Source organism: Schistocerca americana, chromosome 10 (genome assembly GCF_021461395.2).
Source record: "Schistocerca americana isolate TAMUIC-IGC-003095 chromosome 10, iqSchAmer2.1, whole genome shotgun sequence".
Taxonomy (NCBI): Eukaryota; Metazoa; Arthropoda; class Insecta; order Orthoptera; family Acrididae; genus Schistocerca; species Schistocerca americana.
Genome location: NC_060128.1, coordinates 164,173,650 through 164,190,776, shown reverse-complemented (window position 1 = coordinate 164,190,776; position 17,127 = coordinate 164,173,650). Strand labels below are relative to the sequence as shown.

The following is a 17,127-nucleotide window of genomic DNA, read 5'->3' as shown; positions in this document are numbered from 1 at the left end:
GATGTGATCAAATATTCCGTCAAATATATTTGACAAAGATCTGTGACTTAGCGCTAGAAGGGGTATTACACTGTCATAATATTTTTCGTCAAAGTTCAAGATGGCTGACAACAACTACTTGTTATTAACCGCAGCAGTTGCATGTACCTCAGTTGCACTGTGTGCACATGTGGAAGAGAAGCGGGCAAAAAGGATACGTACCTGGGTGAAGCCGTGGGTTTTACCACGACACGATAAAAGCATTCAACAAAACTTGTTACGTGAGCTTATAGAGGCGGACGTCAAGTCGTACATCGATTGATTAATAATGGATGAGCGTACCTTTCTGCATGTGCTCAGTGAAGTGTCTCGTCATATCACAAAGCACAATACTCACTTAAGAACTGCTACATCTGTAGAAGACAGGCTCACTGTAACACTCCGATTCCTGGCTACAGGAGAGGGTTAGGTTAGGTTAGGTTAGGTTAGGTTAGCTTAGGTTAGGTCAGGTCAGGTCTCCAATCTACTTACTCTATTTTTGTATTCAGGGTGCCTCACGTTGTAAAGCGCCTCATCAGCTTCATACATCTCTATTAATTTTGTGGTTGTTGGCACACACCAATTGTATTTACCGGCAATGTTTATAAATACACTACAGATGACAGAACGCTGCAGCGATGCTAGCGCTCCATATCACATTGCAGTGAACAGAAGACAAGCGACTTCTTTGATCAAATCTACAGCGAGGCCCTAGATCTGATCAAATATTGGACGATTGGACGACATTTGACAAAGTTCCCTATTAGACCATCAAATATCTTTGACAGAGATTTTTGACAAATATATTTGACAAAGAAATTTAATAGTGTAATACCGGCCTTACGTCAGTAGCCAGGAACCGGCAGTTACGCATTCTCCGCCTGGTCGATGAGAAGTCAAATGGGACTTGTATACAAGACAGTAAAATGCGGGATAACCTGGCAACCCTAACTACTGAAAGCGGACGCCTCTGGCGAAAATACGTGACATCACGGGATGGCTGGCAGCTGACGGCCAGGGCTGAAGCAACAGGTGGCTCCGCCGCTACAAGCACCCTCCCTCCCTCCCTGCACCACGCCTGCCACTTGTCACGGCTGACCGCTCCCAGGGGAGACGGCTCACTCTGCCACTCCTCTATACTCCACTGCGTCCTCCAAAACAAGACGCTGGGACCTGTACCGGACGATTCGCGCTTGACGGCAACGTAAAGTCACAGAATGCAATGGAATGTCGCTGTGCTACATCTAGACGGCACCAAAGGCCCAAGCTGTCACTTTCCGTAACCAGTTCTCCTATGTTTATTAGGATTACTGAGTACCCAAAGTCGCCCGGGTGTTGTTGTGGTCTTCAGTCCGAAGATTTGTTTCATGCAATGCTCGATCCTGAGCGAGCCTCCTCATCTCCGAATAACTACTGCAACCTTTCTGAATCCGGTTAAGGTATTCGTATCCTCTCCTCCCTCTACGATTTTTACCCTCCACACTACCCTACAGTACTAAGTTTATGATACCTCGATGTCTCATAATGTGTCCTACCAACCAATCCCTTCTTTTGCTCAAGTTGTGCCACAAATTTTTTGTCTTCCCAATTGTATTCAGTACTTTCTCATTAGTTCAGCGTTCTTCTACAGAACCACATTTCGAAAGCTTCTATTCTCTTTTCATCCAAGCTGTTTATCCTCCATGTCCTGCTTCAGTACGTGGCTACACTCCATACATATACTTACTTTCCTGACACTTAAATCTATACTCCATGTTAACAAATTTCTTTTCTTCAGAAACTCTTCTCTTGCCATTCCCAGTCCAGATTTAATATCCTCCCTACTTCGGCCATCATCAGTTATTTTGCTGCAAAAATAGCAAAAATCATCAACTACTTTGTCTCATTTTATAGTCTAATATCTTGAGCTTCACCTAATTTTTTATTCGACCACATTCCATTACCCTTATTTTCCTTTGGTTCATGTCATCTTATATCCTCCATTCGCGATCTTGACAATTCCGTTCAACTGCTCTTCCAAGTCCTTTCAGTCTCTGAGAGAGTTACAAAAATGGTTCAAATGGCTCTGAGCCATCTGACGTCATCAGTCCCTGACAACTTAGAACTACTTAAACCTAACTAACCTAAGGACATCACAAACATCCATGTCCGAGGAAGGATTCGGACCTGCGACCGTAGCAGTCGCGCTGTCCCGGACTGAAGCGCCTAGAACCGCTCGTCCACCGCGGCTGAGAGAATTACAATGTCATTGACAAACTTCAGGCTATTTGCTTCGTCTCCCTGGATTTTAATTCCTACTCCAACTTTTTCTTTTGTTTCCTTTACGCCTTGCTGAGTATATTGATTGAATAACATCAGGGACAGGCTAGAACCCTATCTCACTCCCTTCTCAACTACTGCTTCCCTTTTGTGCCCCACGACTCTTACAACTGCCGTCTGGTTTCTGTACAAATATAGCCTTTCGCTTCCTGTGTTTTACTCCTGCTGCTCTCAGAATTTCGAGTATTTCAGTCGACGCCGTCAAAAGCTTTTTCTAAGTTTCTTCTTTCGCTTCCGCAGTTTTCGCAGGGTCGGCGTGCTTACAATCGGATTGGCAAGGTTACTAGGAAGGGGTGGCCGGATGCCCTTCCTGCCGCCACCCCGTACCCCCCAGGACGGAATCAGTGCACACCATCTGTCTGCGCCTAATGTAAACCATGAAATAGTGCGAACGTGTTTCAAATGTCTGCGTGTCGTGTAACTGAGGTGGGACGTGGGGACCAGCCTGGTATTCACATAGGGGGATGTGGAAAACAGCCTAAAACCCACATACAGGTTGGCTGGCACACCAGCCCTCATCGCTAATCCAGCCAGCGCGCCTACCCGAGTCCAGGAAGCAGCGATTTGGGCTCTCGGCTAAACTGGCTGGTCAAATGGTTCAAATGGCTCTGAGCACTATGGGACTTAACTGCTGTGGTCATTAGTCCCCTAGAACTTAGAACAAACCTAACTAACCTAAGGACATTACACACATCCATGCGCGAGGCAGGATTCGAACCTGCGACCGTAGCGGTCGCGCGGTTCCAGACTGTAGCGCCTAGAACCGCTCGGCCACTCCGGCCGGCTAACTGGCTGGTCAAAGCTTTTTCTAAGTATATATGTTAAAATGATATAAACGTAGGTTGCCTTCCCATAACCTACCTTCTAAGTTGTGGATACAATATTGCCTCTCGTGTTCCTACATTTCGCCTGGGTATGCACATATTTATTCCAATTCTTCTTACCACCCATCTCTCTGTCAATCTCCTCAGCCCTCCTCCCTGTTCATCTGCCTCTCCCCTTCCCCTGTGTCAACCAACACCATGCCCCACTCTCTGTCCACGTCCTCCGTCCTCCATTTTCTGTCCAGTTGTTCCTCCCCAGTCTGTCTGTCAGACCCTTCCTCTCTCTGCTATATAAAAATCCACTCTACTGAGAAGACTGCAAGAGCTGACAAGTGCGAGAATTATGGCACAATCAGCTTAACAGCTCATGCATCCTAGTTACTGAAAAGAATAATGTGCACAAGAATGGAAAAGAAAATTGAGGTTGTGCTAGATGACCACCTGTTTGGCATTAGGGAAGGTAAAGGCACCAGAAAGGCCTTTCTGACGTTGTGGCTGATAATGGAAGCAAGACTAAAGAAAAATCAAGACACGTTCATAGAATTTGTCGACCTGGAAAAGGCATTCGACAATGTAAAATGGTGCAAGATGTTCGAAATTTTGAGGAAAATAGGGGTAAGCTATAGGGAGAGAAGTGTACAAGTAATGTAGAGAGTATACAACAGCCAAGAGGGAGTAATAGGAGTGCACGACCAAGAACAAAGTGCTCAGATTAAAAATGGTGTAAGACAGGGATGTAGTCTTTCGCCCCTAGTGTTCAATCTGTACATCGAAGAAGAAATGATGGAAATAAAAGAAGAATTCAGGACTGGAATTAAAATTCAAGGTGAAAGGATATCACTGATACGATGCGCTGGTGACATTGCTGTCGTGAGTGAAAGTGAAGATTTACATGACCTGCTGAATGGAATGAACACTCTAATGAACACAGAATATGGATTGAGAGTAAATCGAAGAAAGACAAAAGTAATGGGTAGAAATGAGAACAGCGAGAAACTTAACATCAGAATTGATGGTTACGAAGCAGACGAAGTTAAGGAATTCGACTACCTAGGCAGCAAAATTATCAGTGACGGACGGAACAAGGAGGACATCAAAAGCAGACTAGCACTGGAAAAAAGGGCATTCCTGGCCAAGAGTCAGATAGGCTTTAATTTGAGGAAGAAATTTCTGAGAATGTACCTTTGCAGCACAGCGTTTTATGTGGTGAAACATGGGCAGTGGGAAAACCGGAACAGGAAAGAATCAAAGCATTTGAGATGTGGCGCTACAGCCGAATGTCGAAAATTAGGTGGACTGATGGGGTAAGGAATGTGGAGGTTTTGCGAAGAATCGGATACAGAACGAATATGTAGAAAACACTGACAAGGAGAAAGGAAAGGATGATAGGACATCTGTTAAGATATCACTAGGGAATGACTTCTATGGTACTAGATGGAGCTGAATAGGGCAAAAACTGTACAGGAAGGCAGAGGCTGGAATACATATAGCAAATAATTGAGGATGTAGGTTGCAAGTGCTATTCTAAGATAAAAAGGTTGGCACAGAAGAGGAATTCGTGGCGGGCCGCATCAAACCATTCAGAAGACTGATGACTAAAAAAAGAAAGAACAAAGGGAGCTGGATATCGAGGCTTACGTCTGAGCTCTGGGCTGGCCCGCTGTGTGCTAGGCGGTCATCTATGAACAAATACCGCGGCGCCGGATGTCAGAGTCTGCTCCTCTGCATCCATCCTCTCCCTTTTCTTATCCAGTTCGACCTCCCTCGTCTCTATTTCCATCAGTAATTCTTCGCAGATAATAAATTATATGTCTACCAAGTTTCGATGAAATTGATTTAGGAGTATAGGAGCAGTTTTCTATCCGTAGCTTTGCTCGCAGACGCACGTACCACATATATTTAATGTATCTGACACATGTTAATGCACTTACACTGAGGGGCCAGAACATTAGGACCACCTGCTTGTTTAACGGTATTTGGAACGAAATGCCTCACTGATTCTGCGTATCGGGGACCCGACAACCTGTTGGTAGGTTTGTGGAGGTTCAAATGGCTCTGAGCACTATGGGACTTAACATCTTAGGTCATCAGTCCCCTATAACTTAGAACTATTTAAACCCAACCAACCCAAGGACATCACACACATCCATGCCCGAGGCAGGATTAGAACCTGCGACCGTAGCAGTCCCGCGGTTCCGGACTGCAGCGCCTAGAACCGCACGGCCACCGCGGCCGGCGTTTGTGGAGGTATGTGGCACTGTAGCACGGTTCTGGCTCCGAGACACGGACAATTATACAGCTGAAAGAAGATATCGTCCTCGGGGATGCAGGTGGTTTGCAGCTGTCAGTGGCTCTTCGCTTACTACCGGAGGTCCCATGCAACCGCAGGAGGTGGTCTTCCATAGCATAAGACTGCTCCCACCAGCCTGCGTCCGTGGCACGCTGCAAGTTTCGAGCCGCCGTTCACCTCTATGGCGGCATTTGTTGACCATCGGCTTAGTGTAACAAAAATGACATTCACCCGAAGAACCGACACGTTACTATTGATCGATGGTCGAATACCAGTTGTCGCGTGCGCACAGCAATCGTAATTGAAGGTGTCGTTGGGTCAACATGTGAACACGCAGGAGCAGTCTGCTGCGGAGCTGCATGTTCAAAAAGCGAAAAAGAGAATAGAAGCTTTCAAAATGTGGTACTACAGAAGAATGCTGAAGGTTAGACGAGTAGATCACGTAACCAATGAGAAGGTACTGAGTAGAACTGGGGAGAAAAGAAATTTGTGGCACAACTTGACTAAAAGAAGGGATTGGTTGATAGTACACATTCTGATACGTCAAAGGATCACCAATTTAGGACTGGAGGCTAGCGTGTGGGGAGAAAAATAGTAGAGGGAGACCAAGAGATGAATACAGTAAACAGATTTAGAAGAATGAAGGTTGCAGTAGTTACTTGGAGATAAATAGGCTTGCACTGAATAGAGTAGCACAGAGAGGTGCATCAAACCAGTCTTCGGACAGAAGACCACAACGTCATGATCATCATCATAATCATCATTGCCAACAACAACAACAACAACAATATCCCTACAGGATTCAAAATGTGTTCCAAATGAAGCGCCAAAGTACTCTACAATGCCGTGACTTTACCAATCATCTTTTGGCACCCTAGGAAATGGATGACACGTGGCTGGGGAATATTTGTTGGACGGAGAAAGCGCATTTTGCTCCACACGGTGTCGCGAATGCACAGAACGGTCACATATGGAGTTCTGCTCCATCACATGTTTTGCAGGAACATCCACAGCTCTCAGCTTATGTGACTGTGTTGCGCGGTTTCAGAAATTCCTTCAGTATCGGTCCGTTTTTAATCGAGAAGGTGACATCTCACGAACCTGTTAGGTGTACGGCGACATCTTCACATTATAAGGACCTCCTTGTGCAACACGTGATTCCACCTTTGCGGACGCAGGGGAGGCGTAAAGCTTTGTGTCGTGCAGCCATAAAGGGTTTCGTTGAATGGCTCGCACGTTGACAGTTGTTGATGACCCAGCACTGACATCTGCAGGAATTTGCGGAAGAGTTGCACTTCTGTCACGTTGAACGATTCTCTTCAGTCGTCGCTGGTCCCGTTCTTGCAGGATCTTTTTCCGAACGCAGCGGTATCGGAGGTTTGATGTTTTACCGGAGTCCTGATGTTCACGGTACACTCATGAAATGGTCGCACGGAAAAATCCCCACTTGATCGCTACCTCGGAGATACTGCGTCACATCACTTCTGCGCCGACTATAACACCACTTCCAAATTCACTTAACTCTTGACAACCTGCCATTGTAACAGCAGTAACCGAACTAACACCTGCGCCAGACACTTGTTGTCTGATATAGGCGTTGCAGACCGCAGAGCCGTATTCTGCCTGTTTACATATATATTTGAATATTCATGCCTATAGCAGCTCCTTCAGCGCTTCAGTGTAATATTGTATCAAGTTAAGGTACACAAACACACTGCTAGATCTCACAGTGCACTGTAAATTAATGCGAACTGCTTGCTACACGGACATCTGAAGGAAAGAGGCCAGTTCCAATGGAACCGACGTAGGTGACACCACAGCAGTATTGTTGTGGATACTCATCAGTGCCCTTTGTGCGAAAACTGGTCAAATACACAACAGAGACGCTTAGTCTTTATATGTTTAAACTTGTCTTTTTTTATCAGGAAATGGCTATGATAGAATATCCTAAACGAAATGACTTTTGAACAACAAGTTTATAGTTGTGATAGGTGATAGAAAACTTTTGATCGGTAGGGTAGGGTATAATTAAGAATCCTCCAGCTAACCGACGATAAGGGTATTGGTCTGCAGGTTTTTCAATCCATTATTTTACCCCCCTTACACGTGAGAACCACTACGCTTCTTTCCAGTCACTTCGAACAAGCCGCGCGGTCTAGGGCGTCTTGTCACGTTCTGCGCGGCTCCCTTTGTCGGAGGTACGAGTCCTCCGTCGGTCATGGGTGTGTGTGTTGTCCATAGCGTAAGTTAATTTAAGTTAGATTAAGTAGTGTGTAAGCTTAGGGACCGATGACCTAAGCAGTTTGGTCCCGTAAGATCTTACCACAAATTTATAATTTTGTATCGAACAATCTGCTGGTCAGGATATCGGCGAGAAATAGCAGCTAAGTATGGGTCCAGTGCTGAAGAGTGTTCTTCGACATGTCAGTTAATTTGTAGGAAGGGGATAAGTGAGGGGGAGGCGTGGGGGAGGGGTGTGTGGAAGAAATGCCGCTATTGAATCATTTGACAGAGCACTGAAAGACCTGAGTCGAAACAAGGCCCCCGGAGTAGACAACATTCCATTGGAACTACTGACGGCCTTGGGAGAGCCAGTCCTGACAAAACTCTACCATCTGGTGAGCAAGATGTATGAAACAGGCGAAATACCCCAGACTTCAAGAAGAATATAATAATTCCAATCCCAAAGAAAGCAGGTGTTGATAGATGTGAAAATTACCGAACTATCAGTTTAATAAGTCACAGCTGCAAAATACTAACACGAATTCTTTACAGACGAATGGAAAAACTAGTAGAAGCCAACCTCGGGGAAGATCAGTTTGGATTCCGTAGAAACAATGGAACACGTGAGGCAATACTGACCTTACGACTTATCTTAGAAGAAAGATTAAGGAAAGGCAAACCTACGTTTCTAGCATTTGTAGACTTAGAGAAAGCTTTTGACAATGTTGACTGGAATACTCTCTTTCAAATTCTAAAGGTGGCAGGGGTAAAATACAGGGAGTGGCAGGCTATTTACAATTTGTACAGAAACCAGATGGCAGTTATAAGAGTCGAGGGGTATGAAAGGGAAGCAGTGGTTGGGAAGGGAGTAAGGCAGGGTTGTAGCCTATCCAAGATGTTGTTCAATCTGTATATTGAGCAAGCAGTAAAGGAAACTAAAGAAAAATTCGGAGTAGGTATTAAAATCCATGGAGAAGAAATAAAAACTTTGAGGTTCGCTGATGACATTGTGATTCTGTCAGAGACAGCAAAGGACTTGGAAGAGCAGATGAATGGAATGGACAGTGTCTTGAAAGGAGGATATAAGATGAACACCAACAAAAGCAAAACGAAGATAATGGAATGTAGTCGAATTAAGTCGGGTGATGCTGAGGGAATTAGATTAGGAAATGAGACACTTAAAGTAGTAAAGGAGTTTTGCTATTTGGGGAGCAAAATAACTGATGATGGTCGAAGTAGAGAGGATATAAAATGTAGACTGGCAATGGCAAGGAAAGCTTTTCTGAAGAAGAGAAATTTGTTAACATCGAGTATAGATTTATGTGTCAGGAAGTCATTTCTGAAAGCACTTGTATGGAGTGTAGCCATGTATGGAAGTGAAACATGGACGATAAATAGTTTGGACAAGAAGAGAATAGAAGCATTCGAAATGTGGTGCTACAGAAGAACGCTGAAGATTAGATGGGTAGATCACATAACTAATGAGGAAGTATTGAATAGGATTGGGGAGAAGAGAAGTTTGTGGCACAACTTGACCAGAAGACGGGATCGGTTGGTAGGACATGTTCTGAGGCATCAAGGGATCACCAATTTAGTATTGGAGGGCAGCGTGGAAGGTAAAAATCGTAGAGGGTGACCAAGAGATGAATACACTAAGCAGATTCAGAAGGACGTAGATTGCGGTAGGTACTGGGAGATGAAGAAGCTTGCACAGGATAGAGTAGCATGGAGAGCTGCATCAAACCAGTCTGAGGACTGAAGACCACAACAACAACAACAACCCTCTGCCACACACCGTACGGTGTGCTGCATTTGCAGACGTAGCTGGAGATTCGGGCGAAGAGGCGGAGTGACGGTCCAGTTCCAGAAATAGTGTCCCTACCTATACGGCTATCTCCAGGGAGGTTTTATTGTGCGCGGCAGCGCTAGAAGTCAGTCGCAGCCGATATTCGGCCGGCAGTTAGCAGTAACAAGCAGCTAACGAGGCGTTCCGCCTCCACTTCAGGTCGTAAAGCGGCAGAGGCGTCAGAGGGTGTTCCAGACCACAAGCAGCTGACCATACGCTAAAGCTGCACTTCTGCAGGCAGTACCTTCATCCAGGTACGGTAAAAGGAGAAGATTATGGGCGTGAAACCCCCACCCAGTAAAAAAAAAAGCATTTCAGTATAATTGTTTAAACTTATACATGAGCCAATAACAGGCAAGAAAAGTAAGAGTCTCGAAACTACAAAAGTTTCTAGAAAATTAGAATCGAAACTGAGGAAACAAATATTATTATTATTATTATCGTATGCATCAATTACGGTAATACACATTTAGTAAAACAAAGAAATATATATAAAAATGAACATGTGAAATTATATACAGTACACAAGTTTTGAAACTGCTCAGACTACACTCGGATGTTGATGGACACGATCCAGCGGAGTGAATCGTGGGATGCTTGATGGAGCTTCTCAGTGCCACCAGGAAAGCGTCTGATTGGACATTCATTCACAATGTGGCTCATGGTTTGGGTGTCACCACATCACACACACTATCACTTGAAAAGCCCCACTTGTGCATGTTGTATTTGCACCTACCCTCTTCAGTCCGATATCTTTTTAACTGCACCCACACCTCCCTCGGTTGGTGGAAGCCTGGAACTGGAACTGTTGGATTGTCTACAAGTTCGTGGTTTCGGGATCTTGTTTCCACTCTGCGTCCTGGTCGAATCCTGTGGATAGCATTTGGACTCCCATTTCATACGCTGGTCTTCTACATTTGAGGCGTTTTCCTGGGGAGTGATAGCAAATCGTCATGAAGAGGGGTCGAGTTGTTTTCAGAAACTTGCCGACAGAGGTTGTAAAGAGCAGCCTTTCGACGGAGGTCTGGTGGACAGCTGCTTGAAAGGACTGGTAGCCAACAAGTGGGTGTAGACCGGACTGTACCTCTAATTACTCTCATGACTGAGTTGGACGTCTACTTTCACTACGTGGGCCCTTCGGAGCCAAATTGGTGCACAGTATTCTGCTGTAGAGTATACCAGTGGAAGGGATGCTCCTCGGAGGACTGATGTGGTTGCTCCCTATGTACTTCCTGCCAGCTTTCTCACAAGGTTCACTACTGTTTGTATCTTCTTGGCCAAGTTGGAAAGGCGGTTTTTTGTATGTTGAAGTTCTGTCCAGAGTGATTCCCAGAAATTTTGGGCTTTCGTTGTATCTGACTGTGCCAAGAGGGCCGAACTGTGGACTGATCTTTGGTGATGAAAGGCGATTAGAGAGGTGGAACAGGCTTACTTCGGTTTTAGAAACATTTGGTCTCAGACGCCATGTCTCAACAAATATTAAGACCACCTTTTTAATAATAGGTTGGTTGTCTACCTTTGAATTACAATACAACAACGACTCTAACTGGAAAGGATTCGACAAGCCCTTGTTAGGTTTTCGGAGGTATGTGGATTCAGATGTCTACGCATGGGTACACAAGTCCTGTAAATTGCATACTGGTGGTTTGTGGGACCAGAGCTAGCAACAGACAGCGTCTCATAGTGTTCCATCAGTGGCCAAGACATCAGTTGGAGTTCACCGTCATGCTGCTCACGATGTAGCACGATTCTGCAGCTGAGACAGTCAATTACCCTGCTAGAAGATGCCATCGTTGTCAGGGAGGCCGTAAGTGTGAAGGTATGCAGGTGCACCGCATAATGTTGGCATAGCTCGAAGCTTGTCACGGTGCTTTCGACTGCTGCAAGCTCCATGGAAACGCAGAGAAATGTTCCTCACAGTGCAATACTACCTCCAGTGGTCTGTATCTTTCGTACGGTGCATGTTCCAAGGAGCCATTCACCTGGATGGTGGCGTATCTGGACACAACCATCAAAAAAGAGATGAGGATCATTAGATCAGGCGACACGTTTTCATTGACCCAAAGTGCAAACTCTATGGTCCCGTGCCCACTGCAGTCATAGTTGACGATGTCGTTGGGTCAGCATGCGATCTGATACAATGCTCTCCTGTGGAACCTCACGTTCAAAAATGTGCGCTATGAAGTGCTTGTGCTGCCACCAGCATTGTTCAGTGTGGTTATAAATAAACTGCAGTGTCGTTTGTATACATCGCAGGGCGCAGGGTATGTTCATTAACCAGAGCGCTCGTAGAACATGCTGCACATACGAGGTGCATTCAAGTTCTAATTAACTACTCACCCGAAATCGATGAAACTGGCGTTACTTCTCGACGTAATCGCCCTGCAGACGTACACATTTTTCACAACGCTGACACCATGATTCCATGGCAGCGGCGAAGGCTTCTTTAGGAGTCTGTTTTGACCACTGGAAAATCGCTGAGGCAATAGCAGCACGGCTGGTGAATGTGCGGCCACGGAGAGTGTCTTTCATTGTTGGAAAAAACCGAAAGTCACTAGGAGCCAGGTCAGGTGAGTTGTTATCACGAAGAAACTGTTGCGTAACGTTAGCTCGATGTGCGGGTGCGTTGTCTTGGTGAAACAGCACACGCGCAGCCCTTTCCAGACGTTTTTGTTGCAGTGCAGGAAGGAATTTGTTCTTCAAAACATTTTCGTAGGATGCACCTGTTACCGTAGTGCCCTTTGGAACGCAATGTGTAAGGATTACGCCTTCGCTGCCCCAGAACATGGACACCATCATTTTTTCAGCACTGGCGGTTACCCGAAATTTTTTTGGTGGCGGTGAATCTGTGTGCTTCCATTGAGCTGACTGGCGTTTTGTTTCTGGATTGAAAAGTGGCATCCACGTCTCATCCATCGTCACAACCGACGAAAAGAAAGTCCCATTCATGCTGTCGTTGCGCGTCAACATTGCTTGGCAACATGCCACACGGGCAGCCATGTGGTCGTCCGTCAGCATTCGTGGCACCCACCTGAATGACACTTTTCGCATTTTCAGGTCGTCATGCAGGATTGTGTGCACAGAACTTACAGAAATGCCAACTCTGGAGGCGATCTGATCAACAGTCATTCGGCGATCCCCCAAAACAATTCTCTCCACTTTCTCGATCATGTCGTCAGACCGGCTTGTGCGAGCCCGAGGTTGTTTTGGTTTGTTGTCACACGATGTTCTGCCTTCATTAAACTGTCGCACCCACGAACGCACTTTCGACACATCCATAACTCCATCACCACATGTCTCCTTCAACAGTCGATGAATTTCAATTGGTTTCACACCACGCAAATTCAGAAAACGAATGATTGCACGCTGTTCAAGTAAGGAAACCGTCGCCATTTTAGGTATTTAAAACAGTTCTCATTCTCGCCACTGGCGGTAAAATTCCATCTGCCGTACGGTGCTGCCATCTCTGGGACGTATTGACAATGAACGCTGCCTCATTTTAAAACAATGCACATGTTTCTATTTCTTTCCAGTCCGGAGAAAAAAATCGGAGGCCTTAGAACTTGAATGCACCTTGTAGTTCCACTTCCCGCCACCAGGTGAAAATATCGCGGGTGAAGCAGTCAGAATGTGGTGTGGGTGGGTGCAGGAAGAGGGGAAGATCTACCAAACATGATAGTGGCACGTTTATTAGGATATGGTTACGACAAGTGTTCATTACAGTCTCCAGATTCAGAAACATACCACATCCATAACATGGCATGGTCGAAAACTGCTCACAGGACATCCAGTGTAATCGGAGCGATGTCTCATCGTATGCTGTCCTTCACATCAGGAAGAGTCCAGATACATGCTTGATAAACACGATCTTTCAGATATCCACACTGCCACAATTCGCATGGATTTAGATCAGAGGATGTGGAAGGCCAAACATGTTGAAAATGTCGAGATGAAGTGGTCGTTGCCGGAGGTATCTCGGAGCAGGTCTAACACATGACAATCTACATGTGACGTCACCCCATCTTGCCTATAAATAATATTTCCGCGAAATGTAAGTTGGCGGCAGTAAAATTGTACTGCAGTCAGCCTCAAATGATGGTTCTCTAAATTTCCTCAGTAACGATTCACGAAAAGAACGCCTCCTTTCCTCTAGAGACTCCCACCCGAGTTCCTGAAGCATTTCTGAAACACTCGCGTGATGATCAAACCTACCAGTAACAAATCTAGCAGCCCCCCTCTGAATTGCTTCTATGTCCTCCCTCAACCCGACCTGATAGGGATCCTAAACGCTCAAGCAACACTCAAGAAGAGGTCGTATTAGTGTTTTATAAGCGGTCAAGCCGTCTCCTTTACAGATGAACCACATCTTCAAAAAATTCTATCAATGAACCGAAGACGACTATCCGCCTCCCCCACAACTGTCATTACATGCTTGTCCCACTTCTTATCGCTCTGCAATGTTACGCCCAAATATTTAATCGACGTGACTGTGTCAAGCGCTACACTACTAATGGAGTATTCAAACATTACAGGATTCTTTTTCCTATTCATTTGCATTAATTTACATTTATCTATATCTTGACAGGGAGGTCGGAAAATTAAGCTTGTCTATTGTTCAAGATTTTTGGAATACTTTACAGACGTGTTGGAGTGTAGGATCTGCAAAATCATTACAAAATATTATCTCCAGAATGCCAGGAGTTTATGTATCTGTAATCACGGCAAAGCGCAGATCCATTGAAGAGGCTAAAATCTGAACCATATTGTATTTTACCTAGTGACAGAGAGAGAAGACTCCTATTTTCTTGATCTGTTTAGTTTGTACGATGTGTGAGTAGACTGAAATAAAGTATGTAGCTTTTTTCGTGGGTGGTCGAAAGCTTTTGACCGGTGGTGTATACGAAATCTGTGGCAAGCCCGTAAGTGGGGTATTGATATAGGTAGACTACAGTGTTATCTCGACAACAGTCATACTTGGTCGGGACACTAGGAGTGGACGGATGGCAATCCGTGAGGTCACCTTTTAACCCCAGAGAAAAAACCCGATACTCATTTTATAGTGAGCTGAGTGGACCTGGGCCCATGCAGGAGGGACTGGAACGAGAGCAAAATGCCTGTTTTTACATGAAATTAAACCAGTGACGTCCACTGACGATTATCGTGCCACACTTGATGCAAGGCACTACCAAACGCTAAAATTAAAGACTTTCACGTCTAAACTGTTCTACAGGATTAGTGGAGTGTTGCTTGACAAGTCACGCCGATTGGATATCTGGGTCCAACGTTGCACAGCGATGTGAAATGGAATGAGCGGGTAAGGCTGGTGTTAGGGAGGGTGAGTGGTCGACATCGTTATAATGGGAGAGTCTTAGGACAGTGTATGTCCGCATCTCGTGGTCGCGCGGTAGCGTTCTCGCTTCCCGCGCCCGGGTTCCCGGGTTCGATTCCCGGCGGGGTAAGGGATTTTTTCTGCCTCGTGATGACTGGGTGTTGTGTGATGTCCTTAGGTTAGTTCGGTTTAAGTAGTTCTAAGTTCTAGGGGACTGATGACCTTAGATGTTAAGTCCCATAGCGCTCAGAGCCATTTGAACCATTTTTTTCTTAGGAGAGTGTATTTCGTCTGTAAAAGAGACTACACATAAAACACTAATGCAACGTATTCTTGAGTACTGCTAGAGTGTTCAGGCTTAAATTAAGACACAGAAACAATTCAGAGGCATGCTGCTAGATATGTTACTGGTAGGTTTGATCAACAGGCAAGTAATATAGAAATAGTACGTGAACTCAAACTGGAATCTCTTTGTGAAACACTATCGAGAAAGTTACGAGCACCGGCAATTATAACAATGCAGAATGATCCTACAACGACCAACGTAATAACTGTCATGAAGACCAGAGTTAAAAAATGAGGCAGTCGTATTTCCTTTGCTCCGTTTTCGAGTGTAATGGGAAAGAAAAAGACTGAATGATGGCTCGAGGACTATGTATGTCGATGTAGAAGTAACAGTTGCTTCTTCTGTACCGTGTTGTACTACACCATCGCTCTTCATTCATTGGAATCAACTACTAGGATCAGTCACAACAAACAGAATACCACTCATGACACATTAGCTGCCAGTGAGCATTCATCAACTCATTCGGAAAAGTTGAAAATTTGTGCACAGACTGGGACTCAAACCCAGGTCTCCTGCTTACCAGGCAGATGCGCTTACCACTGCGCCATCCCGGCACAGTGGTCATGCACGGACTACCCTAGTACGCATCCTGTCAGACCCAAATTCTCAACTTATACCACACGCTGCTAATGTGGTGCCCCTACCACGTTATGCTCATTACTCGTGGCATTTCGCCGATTCCCATAAAAGTTCGAGCGTGGAGTGCCTACGCACTAAAATGATCAATTCATCCTTCTCACCTTAATTATATATGCCTGGGAGAACAGTTGCCACATATAGAATATCATTTCTGAACATTTCTGTCAGTTTATTCATTAGTTCAGAGAAGAAAGTCTGTGTCCCTGCCACACGGACTTTTTAATCCTGTCCTCCCATTCTTTTCTTATGATTATACAAAATTAACATCTTCTTATTATGGAAAATGGTGCCAAGAGCCCGTGGCGCAGTGAGCGTGCGGTAAACAAATTCTCCGGCAGCAATCTTCCGTCACTCGCCGTAATGGGAATATTCTGTGTGAACCACGCGCAGCGGAATTAACGGCGATTCTAGGCCGGGCTGGCGGTGACGAATCAGCGAACGCCCGGGGACAGGCGCCTCACTGTTGTGACGTCACGGCGACAGATGAGCGACGCCGCGCGCTCCACCGGGCGTTTTTCCTGAAGACGCAATTCTCGGCTGCGGCCGAAACGACGTCTGATTTAGTGGCAGCACGGTGGGTGCCGTGAAAAGTGCGCCGCCGGCAGAGTATCATAAATACAGGCTGCAGGGCCGGAAATGAAGCCCTCAACGGCCCGCACAGGGTTTTGCGAAAGCAGAGGCTGACGTAAGGCAGCGTAAAACTGCAAATCTGCAATGCTACTATCACTGTTATTTATTTATTTACATTGTTTGGACCCCTAGAGGATCACATAAAGCAATTTATGAACTGTGGATGTTATATTTCTCGTTCATCCAGAACTGTTTCATCATCTCGCTATGTTTAGCTCGACGTTCATCTGACAACTTTCTTCTCGATACCTTGGGTTTTTCTTCTGATGAAATTTCCCAGCTGTAGACCTCATTTCTGAAGACGTTTCGATCTTCGATGCCTGTCGGTGAGATTTGGGCATTTTTTAGATCAATCTGGACCTGTTTTATCCATACTGTTGTCGTTTTCAGTTTCTGTAAGTACGTCAAAATTTTCTGCGGTAGTCGGATGTCATTTAGTCTCATGATGTGTCCATAGAATTTAAATTGTCGTTTGCCGAGATCGGTTTCGATGTTGGAATATTTTTCCGTGACTGTGTGTAGTTGTAGACGGTATCCTTTGTCTGTGAGTTTTGGCCCAAGTATTTTTCATATAATTTTTCTTTCAACCTTTTTGATATTTTCGAGGTCTCCTTTGTAATTAAGGTTTACAGTTTCGCTGGCGTAGAGTGTTTCAGGTCTGAT

The 17,127-nt window shown here is 45.3% G+C and overlaps 1 protein-coding gene and 1 non-coding gene across 2 annotated transcripts in view; both read right to left on the bottom strand.

Annotated features, from left to right (window-relative positions):
- The window catches only part of LOC124552628 (short neuropeptide F), a 596,078-nt gene that overhangs the window by 437,933 nt on the left and 141,018 nt on the right, over positions 1 to 17,127 (bottom strand). The gene's annotated exons all lie outside the window — the stretch shown is intronic.
- Positions 15,678 to 15,749, bottom strand: Trnat-ggu. The gene has a single exon. It is a non-coding gene; the product is annotated as a tRNA-Thr (tRNA).